This window comes from Artibeus jamaicensis, unplaced genomic scaffold (assembly GCF_021234435.1).
Source record: "Artibeus jamaicensis isolate MK-2021 breed Jamaican fruit bat unplaced genomic scaffold, CSHL_Jam_final scaffold_847, whole genome shotgun sequence".
In the NCBI taxonomy this organism is placed as follows: Eukaryota; Metazoa; Chordata; class Mammalia; order Chiroptera; family Phyllostomidae; genus Artibeus; species Artibeus jamaicensis.
The window spans coordinates 1,061,836-1,080,044 of NW_026522057.1; the positions used below are offsets into that span (position 1 = coordinate 1,061,836).

General features: G+C 39.5%; 1 protein-coding gene across 3 annotated transcripts in view; it reads left to right on the forward strand.

Annotated features, from left to right (window-relative positions):
* The first annotated feature begins 2,747 nt into the window (after window positions 1-2,747).
* The window catches only part of TESK2 (testis associated actin remodelling kinase 2), a 111,851-nt gene continuing 96,389 nt past the window's right edge, over window positions 2,748-18,209 (forward strand). For all 3 annotated transcript variants that reach the window (XM_037149235.2, XM_037149236.2, XM_037149237.2), the window contains exon 1: window positions 2,748-3,051. The gene's annotated coding sequence lies outside the window, so the exon portion shown is untranslated. The remainder of the gene's footprint in view (window positions 3,052-18,209) is intronic.

The following is an 18,209-nucleotide window of genomic DNA, read 5'->3' on the forward strand; positions in this document are numbered from 1 at the left end:
TCTTAGTCAAAAGGCTGAGAAGCAGTCAAACAGCCTGTTAAAAAGATAAACAAAAAATGCCCCCCAAAACTTTCCATCAAGGCTCATGAACTAGGTATATGGAACCCCTGGCTTTTATTAATTTATTTTTTAATTAAATGTCTTTTAGAGATGGAAGAAGGGAGGGAGACAGAGAGGACAAAAAACATTGATGTGAGAGAGACATCAATCGGTTGCTTCTGATATGTGCCTCATCTGGGACTGAACCAGCAACCCAAGTATGTGCCCTGACCAGGAATAATCGAACTGGCAACTTTTTGCTTTGTGAGGTGATACCCAACCAACTGAGCCACCTGGTCAGGGTAGGAACACCTGACTTTTAAATGTTTTCCTAGTCAGGTCATACATCTGTCATGGTGGCATTATTTAATTCTACTTGCTACCAGTACTCTACTTATTCATCAACTACTTTGTATTAATTAGAGTGTGGGAGACAGGTTTGCAAGGGTGCCAGAACTGTAACAGCAAGAACATTTAATGGCTGTGTGGAACAGTGGTATTTGAACTATCACCAGGTGGCAGCACATGACTTGTTTCCAGAAGAATAATACAGAAAAGGCTCTGGGCCAGGGGGACCAGGCTAGGGTGCTCGCTTTTCTCCCTTTAGAGAGTATGAACTAACAATCTTCCTAAAACTATCCTGTCGAGGCTTTTGTCCTGCTAGGAATCTTTTGTATACAACGTAAAAAAGAAAGGACAAATTTGGCATCGAAGCCCAAGTCACATTCTTTTTAAAAGATTTTATTTACTTTTAGAGAAAGGGGAAGCGAGGGAGGAAGAGAGGGAGTGAAACATCAATGTGAGAAAGAAACTGCCATCAGTTGCCTCTTGCACACCCAGAAGTGGGGACCTGGCCTGCAGCCCAGGCATGTGTCCTAACTGGGAATTGAACCGGCGACCTTTCCGTTCACAGGCCACCACTCAACCCACTGAATCACACCAGCCAGGGCTAATTCACATTCTTATGTTCTACCATACATCTTTTAAAAACTTTATTGCTACCAGGAATGTATACCACCTATATCCTTATCCATGGGGAATATGTTCCAAGACCCTGAGTGGATGCCTGAAATTAGAGTATTGAACCCCATATATACTATGTTTTTTCCTATACATGCATACCTATAATAAAAAACTTTATAAACTAAGCACAGTAAGAGATTTTCAACTAAAAATAAAGTAGGATAATTATGACAATATGCAGTAATTAAAATTATGTGAATGTAGTCTCTCAAAATATTATAATGTACTCATACTTTTTGTGAAATGCCTATGTGAAGAGATGAAATGAGGTGAATGAGACATTAAGAGTTAGTTTACCTGAACATAAGCAATGGCAACATGACAGTCGAAATAGCTACTAAGTGACTAACCAGCACGTGGATAGCATATGCATCATGGATATGCTGGACAAAGTGGTGATTCACATTCCAGGTGGGATGTAGTGGGACTACATGAGATTTCATCATGCTATACAGAATGGCTGCAATTTAAAATCATGAGTTGTTTCTGGAATTCATACAACAATTGACCATGGGTAACTGAAAACTACAGAAAGTGAAACCGAGGATAAGAGTGGACTACTTATTCAAATTCCGCTCATCTTGACAGTTGAGTCTAAATATGTAGGAAAGATGATCTCTAACCCCAGGGAATGGTGGTGCAAGAAGGCCCATATTCTACTGTTCCTTTGCCTGTTCTTGCCCTTCTAATTTTTTTTAAGTTATGTATTTTTAGGGAGGGGAAGGGGGGGAGAAAGAGGGGGAGAGAAACATCAATGTGTTGTTGCCTCTGGTGTGCCCAGCACCGTGGACCTGGCCTGCAACCCAGGCATGTGCTCTGACCTGGAATCCAACGGGGGACCCTTTGGTTTGCAGGTGGCATTCAATCCACTGAGCCACACCGCCAGGGCCTCTTCTAGAAGCCTGTTGCAATCTGCTCGGGCATAAGATTGAATGCCTGAGGTCCAGGCGCATGAAGAAATATGTGCTTGTTGAATAGCTGAATAGAATTTTACTCTCTGCTCAGCTCTTTCAAAATCCTGTTTTCAGGCCAGCTAAAGTGTTACTTCCTCCCAGAAGCCTTCACCAGAATTAATCTCCTAGCCTAGCTTAATTACTCCGTCAGCATTTGGTTTAACCCTACCCACTGCTGCTACTCTCGCGAGTCATTGATACAGTTATTGTTTATGTAACAGTTTTCTCAGCCGGTATACTGAGATCGGAAGGACACTTCATTCACAGGACTTTTCCGCAGATAGTTTTACTTAACTATACCTTCACCAACCCAAAAGCCGCGCCAGTCTAATCCATTTTCTTCGGGGCTTGTCAATTACTACTAGTTTATATGTTTGGAATTTTGATTGGTCCGTTTTGTGTTTACTGTCCCGCCTTTTGCGAGGATCTTGGACTTGGAGTTCTACCAGGTGTAATCCCTCAGTCTCTGTACCTCCTTTCCAACACACTGCCTCTTCTGTTTTTACCCTCATTTCCTTCCTATTGGTTTCCTTCGTCCTCCACGGTTGGCGCCTAGGGCTGTTGATTGGCTTTTCTGGACGCCCATTGTGCCCACCACGTGGCATTCCTGACTCTAATTGGGCAATTCCAACCGTTCGTTGATTAATAATTGCCTAGTGGGAGGGCTTAGGGAGGGCGTGGCTCATTGAAGCCCCGCCCCGCCCCCCTCCGACCGGCTGGGCAGTAATTTCAGTTGCTGGCGGCAGGGGACTCCGGCGGATCTTCCATCTGCCCTCTCAGGCTCGCGGGCCAGATCGTCTTGGCCCCGCCAAACGGGCCGTGGGGAGCGGTCCGAGTGCCGGGCCATGGCAGTGCACTCCTCGTCCTCCGCTCGCCCCGCGGAGTCTCCGGCTTCAGAGCGAAGGACCCCCACCACCTCCGCAGGCTAAGAGCCGCTGCCGCCTCGGAGCTGTGAGAGCTACTATGCTCCCTCTTTGCCGCCGCTTCCCCCACTCGCTCGCGCAGGCACCCCTCGGGCAGCTCAGTCCCGCCTCAGGTAACGCCGAGAGAGTGCGTGGGGCACAAATTCGGGGCACTCCGCCCGGGCGCGCGGCCGCTACACCCCCTCGGCTCCGGAGCGCTCGCGTCTCTCGGCACCGACAGGACCTCTTCACTTCCCAGAGGTGTCCCTCTCAGCGGTTGGGGGACATCCCTGGACCCCTTTCCCTTTCCTTCTCACTCTCCTCAAGGTCCCGGCACAACCCCCACCCCAAACCCCTCATCTTCGCAGCCTCGGAGGCCTGCAGCCCGTGAGAAGTTCCTTCAAATCGTGGACCTGGTCCCTGACCCCTCTCAGGGACTTTCCTCACTTCAGAAACGCAGGAACCCTTCATTTCCTCAGAGAGCCGTTTCTGTCTCAGAAGCGGTCCAGCTCCGCGCTGAGCCTCCTCGTCTCGGTTCCACGCCCTCCCTCAGAGATTTGGTCTCCTGCACTTCACTTCCCTCAGACTTCCCCTTCCCTGGAAACGTGCACTTCTACCCTGGAAAGAACGTTCCCTCCCCCCGGACACTCCTGCCTCCCTCGCCTCTTTTCCTCCCTGCCCTTCACTTCCCTCCTTTTCCCTCCTCTGCCTTTTATCCTTCGCTTTGGAGACTCTGGACTAAGCCAATATCCAGGTTGAGCTAGAAGTGAAACTCCGGTTTGTCTGATTTAAAAACCTTTCAATTTATACCGCTGAGAACACCTTGCCGAATAATTTGGACTTTATGGTATGTAGGTATGGGGAGCCATTCATTGCAGGTTTTGTGAGTAGGAGTTTGTTCTGACTGATTATCTCTGATGAAAATGTGGAGGAAGAATCGAAAGTGAGGACGTCGGTGTAGTGGCAGAAAGCCTAGGTAGGCAGGGAGCTAGTGTGCCAATCGGGATCAGAGGGGATGAGCTGGGATAGTGGTAGAAGAATGAAGAGAATGCCATGCTATTCTGTGAGGTTTCAACACAGAGTTGACAGAATTAGTGGGAGGTTTCTGACTTGGCCGATGGGGTGGATTGGTAGTGTTAATCGAAGTGGGGAACGTAAACAATTTTGAAGGAAGATGGTGAGTTTTGCTTTAGACAAGTTCAGTTTGGGTTGTTTTGCACATACTACTGTGGGCAACTGGAAATTTTGGTCCGAAAATTGGGAGAAAGGTTAGAACTGAACATGTAAATTTGAGGGATCAGCAGAGAATACTGAAGCCTTAGTATGGATGGTAATAGTGAAAGAGGAGAAGAAAAGGGCTGCAGACCAGAAGGAACATTATTGTTTGAAGGGTAATAGACACTGACAAGGAGAGGTTAAAGTATTGGGACAAGAACTAGAACAGAACAGCATTGTAATAGAAGCCAGAGGAGGAGAGAATTTCAAGAAGGGAGGGTGGGGGTGCCCATCAGTGTCAGGTGCTCCAGAGGTCAAGTAAATGAGGATTAGGAAGAAACCCCTGAATTTAGCAATTAGGAGATCACCTGTTTCCTTTGAAAGACACTTTAGATAGCATGGTGATGGCAGTGATAGCAATAGTCAGATCATGATGGATTGAGGAGTAAATGGGAGGCAGTGAGGAAAATTAACAAGTGTGGTTAGTGGAGGAGAGTGGATGATAGTGAAACCTCTTTATTGAGGATATGCCAGGTACTATAAAGATGTTTCATAGGTCACAACAGCCTTGTGATTTAGGAATCAGTATCTCCCTTACAGTTGAGAAGACTATAGGTAAGCATTTTTATATATACAGGGTATGACGCAAATAATGTCCCTTTTTATTACAAACTCTTATTACAAAATAAGAGTGTAATAAGCATGTAATTCTGTAACATAATATCCTATCACACTCAAACACACCATGTGACATTTTAGGTGTAATGTTCAAATTAAATCTATAAATTATTACACCCATATTATTACCCTGCCAATAATGCTAAAGCAGGCGTTACTTCTGCTGGACCCTGTGTCTTTTTATTGATTGATTTGAGAGAGAGAGAGAGACAGAAATATTGACTTGTTCCATTTACCTTGATTTATGGGGACGATGCTGTAATCAATTGAGTTATCCCACCAGGGCCTACGCAAGAATTTGAATAAGGTCTGTCTAGCTCTGAAACCTCTATTCTTTCCACTATGGCACATGTGTTTTTTTTTTCTTTTTAGTATGGGTGAAACAGTTTTTTAAGTTGAGGGAAAATTTACCTGGGAAATATGTTGGGCATTTTATTCTTGGACACCAAAAGGATAGAAGTCAAGGTGGATAATGAGGTGATAAAGGGAAAGAGAAGGTGAGGGAGTTTGACAGATGGCCTTATTTTTTTGATGTGATCATTTTTCTGTGAAGTCAGTTATCTTTGGAGATGGAATGTACTATGGTGAGTTTCTGATTTGAGTATTATGATTATGACCATGGAAACCTTCAATGGAAAATTAAAGAGGAATGGATTAAGGCGTTAAAAATAAAGGATTGCTGACCATCTTGAGGGGTCAGTAAAAATGAGAAAAAATACATTTGTAATAGAGCTTGGATTTTATACTTTCTCCAGCAGCCTAACAACAAGAGGGCAAAAAAAGATGGTCAGGTTAATCCAGAATTGGAATTTACAAGAAAAAAAAACGATAAAATGGAGAGTAACTACATATTGCTAGTGACAGTGTGAGAGAAATGATGGGCCCTGAGGGTCCAAGCTGATCTTATAAGAAGTAAAAACTTCAGAGGGACTGGTATTTTTAGAGAATAAGGCCACAAACAGAAAGGTGGTTGAAGATGAGGTTTTTCTATGGAATACAGAGTTTATTATTTCAAGGTAGAAACAAAGAACAGGGTGTAACTGCCTCAGTGCTATTGAAAGGTGATAGGAGGATAGTTTATTGAAGTAGTGGAAGGTTAAGGGGCTAAGTATGTTGAATGTGTCATCAGTATGAATGCCATGGTTACCCAGTATGCTAGCAGGAAATGGAACAGAGAAGATATTGGATCCTGTAGCTGGGGCTGCCTAGAACTGAAGGACTCAAAATTGAGTTGGAGGCTCCTTGGCACTTGTTAGATAGTTGTACTAGGTGGTATGGATGTTTGTGTGTAAATTAATGTTGAGATCCTCAGATACTTGGTGCCTTGGATGTGTGTGTTATTCTCTCATACAAATGTATATATGAAACGGTTTACAAATACAAATCCTTTGTGATTTGGCAAAGATGGGCCTGTTTAATTCTGTTTAAAAGTATGTTTTGAGAGGTTGGGGCCTCACCACCTAAGGTTCTTCAATAACATTTTGTACTTACTGTTAGTCGTAAACAGAAAATTATGTATTTACATGTACTCATTCCCTATTTTAGATAGAAAGCCAAGTTGCTTTAATGTTTTTTCCCCCCATGTGAAAGTGTTTATAGGTATGTTTTTAGTGTCGTACACTATTGTTCTGCCAAATGAATGTTGTGTTGGAATTTGAAACCTATGATAAGGACTTTTATGATAATTTCATCTCCTTGCAGTAAATGAAGCCCAATCATTACATTGTATAGTGTGGGTGATAGTGAATGTTTTGGACCAACAATGAGTATTTATACTACTTTCCAAGTCATCATATGGAGATGACTTCAGCGTGGTCACATAAGTGTTGTTTTTGCTGAGCATTCAGAGGCAGTGGTTGTTTCAGAGAAAAGCCTACTTGTGATAATTTCTAAGTCTTCCATGACTGAAAACATCTGAAAAGTAGTATTATACAAGGAAAACGAATGCCTATGACAAACCCTTGTTAGCTATATGATTGTAGGCAAACTTCTTATCTTCTGTGAGCTTTAGTATTTTTTAAAACTTAATTTTTGACTAGGAAATACATTCAAATAGTTAAATAAATATTTGCATATTTATGTTTTATGTAAGCAGTGAGAGTGTCACTCCTATGCCTATCCCTCATCCTTGTAGTTCCATGCCCACTCCCAACCACTTTTACTAGTTTTTTTCTTTCTTCTTTTTTTTAAATTTAAAAGATCATTGATTTTTAGAGAGAGAGAGAGAAACATCTATTTGTTGTTCCACTTATTTATGGATTGATTCTTGCATGTGCCTTGACCAGGGATTGAACCCACAAACTTGTGCATCAGGATGCATCAGGATGATGGCTCTAACCAAATGAGCTGCCAGGCCAGGACACTGGTTCCTTTATATTCTTTTAGACTTTCTTTAGGCAAATGCTTATGTATTATTGTATTTTTCCTACTTTTCATGCAAAAGTTAGCCCACGGTTCCCCACTGTTCTGCACCTTCTCCCTTTCTTATCCCCATACTGCTTTTTCACTTATTATATTTTTAATATATCTTAGAAAACTTTCCTGATCAGTATACAGAGAGTTTCTGCTGAAAAAACCAAACCAAACCAAACAAAAAAAACACCTAAATAATATTCCATTTAGTGGATGTATCATAATTTAACTATTTTCTTCTTTGTTGGACATTTGTGTTGCTTCTAGGGTTTGATATAAGCAATTTTATAATGAAAACCCTTCAACAAATGTCATTTTACATGTATGTAAGGGTATTTGTGGGATATATGTGCAGAAAGTAGGATTTCTAAGTCAAAGGATATGTGTACATATATAACTATGAAATATATTGCCAAATTGCTTTTCTTAGTTATCGTTCATGCAACATTAGCTGTATCACAGCTAATACTTTCATGAAACCTACTATGTGCCAGACACTATTCTAAGTGCTTTATATACATTACCTCATTTAATCTTAACATCCCTTTGAGGTAGGTACTATTATTATCTCCATTTTTCAGATGAATAATTGAGAAATAGAGAATTTAAGTGATTTGCCCAATTCACACAGCTAATGTGGCAGAAATTCAAGTTAAGCTCTCTGGCTCCAGTGTCACTGTTGTTAATATTGTGCTTTGCTGTTATCAAACTTGAATTTTGCCAATCTGATAGAGAAAGATAGATACCTCAGTAGTTTTTTAAAAATTATGTTAAGGTCAACCATCTTTTTATGTTGGGTCACTCATTTTTCTTTTCTGTAAACTATCTGTTTAAATTCTTTACCTGTTTTTCTGTTGGGTCGTACATAGCTTTCTTTCCTATTGATTTTTAGGTCTCTCTTTAACTATGATACATATCATATAGATACATATCATATACATATAAGATCATTTTTTTGTCTGTGGTATTGCAAATATTGTTTCCATTTTGATACTGTCTTCTGACTTATTTTATTCCTATGTAGAACTTTTAGATTTTTATGGAGACAGACTTCTTGGTCTTTTCCTTTATACCTTTTGGATTGAGGCATAGTTAGAAAGGCCTTCTCCATTCTAATCCTAGTTTTGTAACCTATCCAATAGGAGTGAGAAAACGGAATTATTGTGAAGGTCAAAGTGCTTTGTCAACTGTAAACTGTAAATCATGTAACATGGTGTTATTTATGAAATTGTCTTCTGAACAAATTGTATAGAGGCTGTCATCTCTTCTACTGCATTGTATGTAGTGGAATGACATAATTTGCGTTCTGCAGTGTGGGAAACTAGGGTGTCATTGATCTTGTAGTCAGTGGTTTCCTTGGACAATTTGCATGGGGTCATTTTCAAAAGTAGGGACTGGAATCCTGAAGTATTTTTGCATACTTTAGTCTTGTTGTCCTTTGTATTAGGTATAATTAGAGTCTGACTAAAAGTTCTCAGATATTCTTTTGCTCTCACATGATTCACTGATTTGCACATTATTTACTTTGAGTGTTGTATTTCTACTGATGGGTAGAAATTTGTAATTTGGAAGGACCCCTTACAATTTTTGTGATTAGAAAATTAATGAATGTTGATTAAGAAAGAATTGGGAAATAGAGATGATTTTAAAGGAGAAGATGAAAATTTTCAAGTCTTCCCAAGACTCGAAGACTTAATAGTCATTGTTAACATTTTAGATTATATCCTCTCAGATTCTTCTTGCGTGTGTGTCTGTATTGTCATCACCAACTCTCTAGGGCACAGGTGGCAAACACAAGGCCCATGGGCTGAACCTGACCCTCCATCTTGTTTTTTCCGGCCCAGCACCTTGTTTCTACCCAGCAGCAGCGGGTAGAAAAATAATATTATGACTTTAGTATAATTCCTTTATTTTTTTCTAGTTCATAATTTTATATAATTATAATCAGTGATTATTTTTTATATAATTTGCCTCTCCATTAACATGTATCATAAATTTCATATTTTGTAGTCTAGGCTATTTTGGAAAGGATAAAAGGATGGATTTTAGTTCTAACAATTAAAAATTTTTTTTAAATTTATTTATCTTTAGAAGGAAAGGGAAGGAGAGAGGGAGCGAAACATTAATGTATGGTTGCCTCTCTTGTGGTCTCCTGCTGGGAACTGGCTGGCAACCCAGGCATGTGCCCTGATTGGGAATCAAACTGCAATTCTTTGGTTTGCAGACCCACACTCAATCCACTGAGTTACACCAGCCAGGGTAATATTTTATTTATTTAATTTTAGAGAGTGGAGAAGAGAGGGGAAAAAGGAGAGAAACATCGATGTGTGAGAGATACATCTATCAGATACCTCTTGCATGCCCCCAACAGGGGACCTGGGCCTACATCCCAGGCATGTGCCCTCACCAGAAACCAAACTGGTAACCTTTTGGTTTGCAGGCCAGCAATCAGTCCACTGAGCCACACCAACCAGGGCAGTTCTAACCTTTCACATCTTTATTTTTTAAACAAAATAATGTGTGATCATTGTTAAAAACAACTGCACAAAAATGTATTCCATAAAAAAATGAGTGTTTCATATAATCACTTCCTCCACCAAGATGACAGCTTAGTACTATGTGTATTCCTCTGCATTATTTTCTAGGCATATGCTAATGTTTACTATTATATTAAAAAAATCACACTATACATTCTATTTTTTGCAACTCACTATTGTTACTTAATGGTGAAATTTGAACATCTTTCAGTTAGTATGTATAGAATTTATCTCATTCCTTTAACAACTATATAATGTTAAATTATATGGGTGTGCAATTGATGAACATTTGGATTGTTTCCAGTTTTTTTCTGTTACTGACAACATGCAAGTTAATATTCTTGTGCATATATCTTTGTGTGTTTATTGTAATGGTCATTTTTAATTGCTATAAAATATTCTGTTTAGTGGAAATAATACATCTGAGAAAGAAGTTCTAATAAAAATATTTTTATATAAGTTCATGTTATTATTTTGTTTTCCCTTTTATCAGATTCCTTCTTTGACCTTTGTAATATGAACTCTAGAACAGCCTACCCTAATCCCAGGAACCTAACTTCCTCTTTCCTCTCAATTTCTTTTTTCCACACTCTCTGGTACAGCCTTCTAACTCAGTATATCAGAAAAAGAGGTGAATTGCCTATCTGATCTTAGTGGCCATGTTCAGGTCTCCTTGAAATCAAATAGGAAAATTTATCCAAAGAAACATTATCCTGAAAATTTATACGTCCCCCTAGTACTTTAGTATCTAAGCTTATTCAAAGAGGTCCTACAAATATTCACAGGTGACAAACACAAGGCCTGCAGGCCGAATCCAGCCCTCCACCTTGTTTTATCCTACCTGGCACCTTGTTTCTACCCAGTAGCAGTGCCGAGCTCTCGCTTAACTGTTTAAGGAGTAGTTACATTTATACAGTCCTAAAATTACATTCAGCCCTTTGAAGGCAACCGCAAGGCTGATGTGGCCCCCCAGTGAAAATGAGTTCGACACCCCTCTAGTGTTAAGTTTCCCGTTTCAGCATACAAAGTTATAGATACACTTAGTGTATTTAGAAGGTCACAATGTTTTTTTATATCCAATAAGGGAAATAATGGTCCCACTCAATTTTGTCCTAGTTAGATCATATACATAATATTGTGTACATTTTCTGCTATTGTGTCTGAGAGGGGCTTTGACAATTTGGAGGGCAGTTAAGGCTAAACTTTGATGAAGGTAACCAGGGACATTTTGATGCCATGTTCTCTGGGAAACCTGAAAGATGTGTGTATATTTGCACTGGAGAAGACAAAGTAACTGAAAAGCTATCATAAAGAAGAAAAAAATCCAGCCTTAATTCGTTGTATACTTTCAGCAACCAGAACTAGGATTAAGGGTGAGATAGGGAAGGAAGAGGAAGGGGAACTCATTAATTAAATGGTTACTGTGTGTCAGACACCCTGTCTGGTGCATCTTTTTAAAAAATATGTTTTATTAAACATGCTATTACAGGTGTCCCATTTTTTTCTCCCCTTTATTCCCCTACGTCCTTTATCCTCCCTATGCCCTATACTGCCCCTCCCACCAGCATTCCCCTACCTTAGTTCATGTCCATGGTGGGTTATACATAAAAGTTCTTTGGTTTCTCCATTTCCCATACTATTCTTAACTACCCCACCTCTGACCCCAGCCACCCTGTCTATTTTGTACCTACCATTTATGCTTCTTATTCCCTGTACCCCTGCTACTCCCTGCTGATCACCCTCCCTGTGATCTCCATTTCTGTGATTCTGTCCCTGTTTTAGTTGTTTGCTTGTTTTTTTTTCCTTTTCTTTAAGGTTCAGTTGTTGATAGTTGTGAGTTGTCATTTTACTGTTCCTATTTTTGATCTTCTTCTTTTTCTTAGATAAGTCCTTTTAACATTTCATACAATAAGGGTTTGGTGATAATGAACTCCTTCAACTGGACCTTATCTGGGAAGCACTTTTTCTGCCCTTCCATTCTAAATGAAAGCTTTGCTGGATAGAGCAATCTTGGATGTAGGTCCTTGCCTTTCAAGACTTTGAATACTTCTTACCCCTTCTTGCCTGCAAGGTTTCTTTTGAGAAATCAGCTGATGGTCTTAGGGGCATTCCTTTGTAGGTAACTGTCTCCTTATCTTGCTGCTTTTAAGGTTCTTTCTTCTTTAATCTTGGGTAATGTAATTATGATGTGCATTGGTATGTGCTTCCTTGAGTCCAACTTCTTTGAGACTGTCTGAATGTCCTGGACTTCCTGGAAGTCTATTTCCTTTTCTATATTAGGGAAGTTCTGCATTATTTTTTCAAATAAGTTTTCATTTCTTGCTCTTCCTCTTCTTCTTCTGGCACCTTTATGATTCAGATATTGGAGAGTTGAAAGTTGTCCGAGAGGTTTCTAACTAAGCCTCTCCTTGTTTTTGAATTCTTGTTTCTTCATTCTGTTTTGGTTGAATGTTTATTATTTCTTCCTTCTGCTCCAGATTATTGATTTGAATTCCAGGTTCTTTCCCTTCACTGTTGGCTCCCCGTACATTTTCCTTTATTTCACTTTTTGTATCCTTTACTTCTTCCTCTATTTCATGACCATACTCAACCATTTCTGTGAGCATCCTGATTACCAGTGTTTTGAACTCTGCAGCTGATAGGTTGGCTATCTCTTCATTGCTTAGTTCTATTTTTGGAGCTTTGTTCTGTTCTTTCATTTTCTTGTGTAGGTGCACCTGTTATGTAGTAAAGGACAGAGCCATAGGTATTCACCAGGGTGGGGCAACCTGTGTCTCTGCATTGTGGTGCTGTATGTGGGGGAGGCGTCCCAGAGGGAACATGCCAGTTGCTCAGCTCTCTGCCAGCTTTCAGTTATTTCCTCTGTTACCCATAAGGAAATTGGACCCTTCTGGGTGGGTGGTTTTGTGTATGTTCTAGGACCCTGCGGGTCTCTCCAACAACCTCTCCTGTGAGGCTGGGGGTTTCTCTTGCTGCCGTGGCAACCCTTACAGGTTTTTATAGTCAGAGGTTTTGAAGCTTTGTTTCCCTGCACTGGAACCCTGGGTTCTGTGGTCTGTTTCACTCCCCATTTGTTCCTCCCGGTTTATTTGCACACAAATTTGTGGCTGCCTGGTCTTCCAGCCACTGCCTTGCTGCAAGTCCTCTCTGCCCTGGCTACCTAGCTCCACCCTTCCTACTAGTCTGGATGAATGGTTCTTCTCTAACTCCTTGGTTGTCAGACTTCCATACAGTTTGATTTTCTGGCAGTTTTGGTTATTTTTTGTTTTTAAATTTGTTATTGTCCTTTTGGTTGTGCAAGGAGGCAAAGTGTATCTATCTATGCGTCCATCTTGGCCAGAAGTCCTGGTCTTCATATATGCCTTTTTATTCTTTAATTCCTTAGTATGTTCTCATCTAATGCTTATAATAATACAGTGAGGCATAGTTAATCTTTATCTCTATTTTATAGATAAGGGGAGAAGGTAAGTGACATGCTCAAAATTATTTAGGTATTAAGTTAGAATCAGAATTTTCTTAAAGGTTTTATTTTATTTATTTTTAAAGAGAGGAGAAGTGGGGAGAAAGAGAAGGGAAAAAAACATCAGTGTGTGGTTGCCTCTCACGTGGCTCCCACTGGGGACCTTGCCTGCAACCTAGGCATGTGCCCTGACTGGGAATTGAACTGGCAACCCTTTGGTTTGCATTCTGTACTCAATCCACTGAGCTACTCCAGCCAGGGCTGGAATCAGGATTTAAAAAAATCTATCTTGTTTAATTTTAGCCATATACACATTTTAAGTAATACATAACAGTATATTATTTTAGAAAAATTGTTTTCCCCCACCCCCCACTCTTTTTTCGTGAAATTTTATCCATCTTTACGTTTTAATATCAGTATCTTTGTCATCACTATATCCTTTTTGTATTATCTAGCAGTTAGCCGTGGTATGTTCCATCTGCTCTTCGATATAAACTGTTTGAAATGCAGCATTTTTTGAATATGTATGCACTGCTTCATTAGAAATTTTTATTCCAAGCATCAAGTACTCATACATACAACATGAGACCAGTTGGTTTTTCCATTTCTAGTGTTGGTGTTTGTGAACTCTGCTTTTTTTTTTTTATCTGCTAGATATTTTTATTGACAAAAAATTATCATCTTTTTCTCTGAAGCCTGTTTTTGTTATTATTAGAAAAATGTAACAAACACCCATATATAACAATTATTAACGTTTTATAAAATTTGCTACATTTATTTTTTCTGATATATTTTAATGCATATATAGACATTATATTTCACCTCTATTTCTAGGTGCATCTCCAAATAAGTCTTATACAATCTTAATATTATTATCATATTTAATAAAATTAGTAATTACTATACTCTAATAGTAATTCTTGTTAAGATTTTCCCAGTTGTCTTTTATAACTATTTGTTCAAATTAGCATCCAATCAAATATCCTTGTTTAGTTGTTATAACTCTTAATTCTCCTTCAGAGTCAGAATTTGAACACGGTACTGTGCTTAAGCTTCGTAATATTCAAAACTTTCCAATCATAGAATAGTTGCTGGAATATTAGTGAGCTGTTTGTTGCGTAGTATGTGTAGTGGCATAGTAGGCTGAACTCATTCTGGCCTCTGTAATATGCAATCCAGTGGGAACTTTTCTTCACATTATTTGCTTATTTTGTGGTAGTGTACACTTTTGTTCACATTATTTGGCCACTTTCTGGCATTTGACAATATTTGTTGTTTTCACTTTGGTTTGTGTGACATACTTTCTCTTCCTTTATTCCTACCTCTGTTGTTTCTTTGTCATCCTGTGTATGTCGATGCTCCCTTGGCCTTTTTTTTTAAACGTTTTATTTCTTAAAGATTATTATTATTATTTATTTATCTTTAGAGGGGAAGGGAAGGAGAGAGGGAGAAAATACCAATGTATGGTTGCCTCTTGTGCATCCCCCGCTGGGAACTGGCCTGCAGCCCAGGCATGTGCCCTGACTGGGAATCGAACGGCAGTTGTTTGGTTCACAGGCCCGCGCTCAATCCACTGAGCTACACCAGCCAGGGCCCTTGGCCTTTAAAAAAAAATTTTTTTTTTCAATTTAGAGAGAGAGGAAAGGGAGGAGGGGGGAGAGAGAGAGAATCGGACCTGAAACCCTGATCTATTTGGACAATGCTCCAATCAACTGAGCCGCTCAGCCTGTCATCCATTCTCACCTGAGGACACACTGGGCCTTGGCATATAGTAGCATCTCAGTAAATATTACCTATTACTCATATTCTCTACTTTGGGAAATTTTAGAATATGTGTAAATGCTAATGACTTTCAAGTCTGCACCTCCAGTCTGGTTCTTTCTCCTGAGTTTCAGTGTGGTGTCTCCCAACTGCTTCCTACAAATTGTCAGACTTTTTCCTTCAGGCACTTCAAATTCAGAGGATTACCAATTTACATTCTTCACAAATCTCCTTTTTGGTAAATAGCTAGTCATTTTTCCAATCACTCCAACCAGAAACATGGGAAGGATTTGTGTTAAACTGGGAGTCATCCTAGGTACTTTTTATATCTACTATATCCATTCGCTCATCTTTTTAAAGTCACTTACCTCCTTTCCTAGTTGTCTGTCTTTACTGCCAGTGCCTTAATGAAGCCCTCCTTACTTATAATCTGTCATTAGCAGTTATCACACTGAGTTGTACTCATAGATATGAGTGTCTTCCCTGTGAGATTAAGCCCCTGGAGGGTGGAATCATTTTTCATTTGGTTTTCTATGTCCTCCCACAGGGGCTATACAGTCTTAGTATAGTGATTAAGAGTACAGTGCCTGGGCCCTGGCTGGTGTGGCTCAGTGGTTAAGCGCTAGCCTGCAAATCAAAGTGTCGCAGGTTCGATTCCCAGTGTAGGGCACATGCCTGGGTTATGGGCCAGTTTCCTGGTGGGGGGCTTGCAAGATGCAACCACACACTGATGTTTCTCTCCTTTCCCTCTGTAAAAAAAAATAAATAAAAAATCTAAAAAAAAAAAGAGTACAGTGCCTGGATCTGAATAATGACTCTACCACTTCTTGGCTGAGAGAGCTTAGACAAGTTAACTAATTCCTTCATGCTTTGTCTCACATTTGTAAAACATGTAATATTCTATTTTATAGGGCTTTTATGAGTATTAAATATAAAGCATTGGAAAAGTGTATGGATTATAGTAAATGCTTAGTAAACATAGCACCCATCATAAGCCTTATACCCAGTGGGAACCCAGTTAACACTTGAGTTCATTAATAGAGGGGGTTTCTGAATTGGCCAAAAGACTGGACTAGTTAATCTCCAAAAGCCTTTACAGCTTTCAGCCTAAGTTTGCTTTATGTCATGGTCTAGGGCCTGGTGGATTGTAGTGATAATAGGAAATAGAAGATTCTTATCTAAAAGAGAGAATACAGTTTTAAGAACTAGCTTTTGATCTGTCTGTCACTAATATATGCCATTGTGTATATCCATGGCTAATTAAATAGGGATGCCAGTTTTTATGTTAGATTGCCTTTGGTTTGAATGGAAACTGCAACTCATTATTTCACAGCAGGAAGGCAGGTTCAGCAGTATCGCTTTTATTTTTTAATTAGGCAGTCATTTTGAAATGTGTCTGTATTTGCTGTGTTGGTTCATAGAAAGGATAGCAGCTGAACAAACCTGTTATGTAGATTTGCCATGTGGTTGGTCTTGATATACATAGCTAATCTACCTGTCAGTATTCCTTTTCGGGGCTATATCTTATCCATAACAAATCCTTGTTTAATTTTGAATCAGTTAGGGATTTTTTATGATTATAGAAAGAAAACAAAATATGATTAGACTATTATATTTGCATTCTTTTTCTGTTCTTTATACCTAGGGTGTAAAAGTCCACTGAATTCTCAGAAATCCTTTTTACTCACTTTGTAGAACTTTCTTACCAACTTCGTGCACACATGATTCCATATTTGGGTGGGTGCTGAAGATGTTTGGTTGCTGGCTAATGCTTTGCCGTATCCTGCTACATGTTGGAGTATTGCAGAATTTTATTTGCATCTACACTACAGTGAAGTTTCATCTGCTTTGTTCCTGTGAAATGAAAAAGAAAGAAACACAAATACTGTACATTAGAATGGAAAAGAGTGTTGGGAGTTGGAATATCTGTCCTGTCAGCTTGGCATCCATTCTTTAGACAATCTGTTTAAAGCAATACGAATTTTTATGTCTGTGGAATGTAATTGGGTGACTGAAGGCTTTTTGCTCCAGGGGCTGGTGGAACTGTCATCTGTATCCTCTTTAGTCTCTGCTGTTAGGTAGGATGGGGAATAATAGCATTCTAATTAGCTAATATATAAATCTTTTTTTTTCACAGAAATTTAACTATGTTTTTGGAGGAGACATCCATAGTGGGAAGGGTTTGGATTTAAAGCTACTGGCTTTCAATCCTGAGTCTGTCATCAGTTGTTTGAATTTGGGCAAGTCTGTAATCTCTCAGTGTCTTAATTTTTTCCTCTATAAATTGGAGGTGATTGCCCTGGCTGGGTAGTTCAGTTTGTACAGCATCATCCCAATGTGCTAAGGTTGTGGGTTGGATTCCCCAGCTAGGGCACACACCAGAAGCAACCCATGAATGTATAAATAAACAGAACAACATATTGATGTTTCTTCCTCTCTCCCTCCCACTTCCTCTAAAATCAATAAACATATACTCAGATGGGGACAAAAAATATAAATTGGAGGCAATAATACCTACCTTATAGGGTTGTTGTGAAGATTAGAGAAAGCATACACAAAACACTTGGGGGAATGCATGGCTCATGGTAAATGGTGACCGCAGTTATTATTTCAAGAACTACATCAGACGGGAGTGTGGTCTAACTGGGAATCCTAAAAGAGTTTCCTTGATTTCCTGGAAATGATTTGTGGAATTCCTACTTTGGAAAGGTAAAATATAACATTACGTATAGAATAAGTCACTAACTTTTTTATGGATAACTTTCAAATTACTTTCCCCATTCAAAGCTTTTAATTGTATCTTCTTTGTGAAATATAAATCAGTCCCAATATAAGTGAGGCTAGCCTTTGAAAAGACAAACTTGCCTGTGTAGAAAAGGAAAAAATAGTTTTGAACTTCCAGGTTTATAAATATTGAAATTGAGAACATAATTACTAAAAAAAATGGTTTGTGTCCTGGTAAGCAACATAATTTTGGGATTTTTTTTTTTTTTTAATCCTCACCCGAGGACATTCTGTCATTGCTTTTAGAGAGAGAGGAAGGGAGACAGAGAGAAACATCAGTGCAAGAGAGAAACATCAACCAGTCACCCTCTAGCACACACCCTGACCAGGGATTGAACTTGCAACCTGAGCATGTGCTCTGACTGGGGATAGACCCCATGATCCTTGGGTGCATGAGACAACGCTCCCACCAACTGAGCTACACTGGATAGGGCAGTTTTGGCAC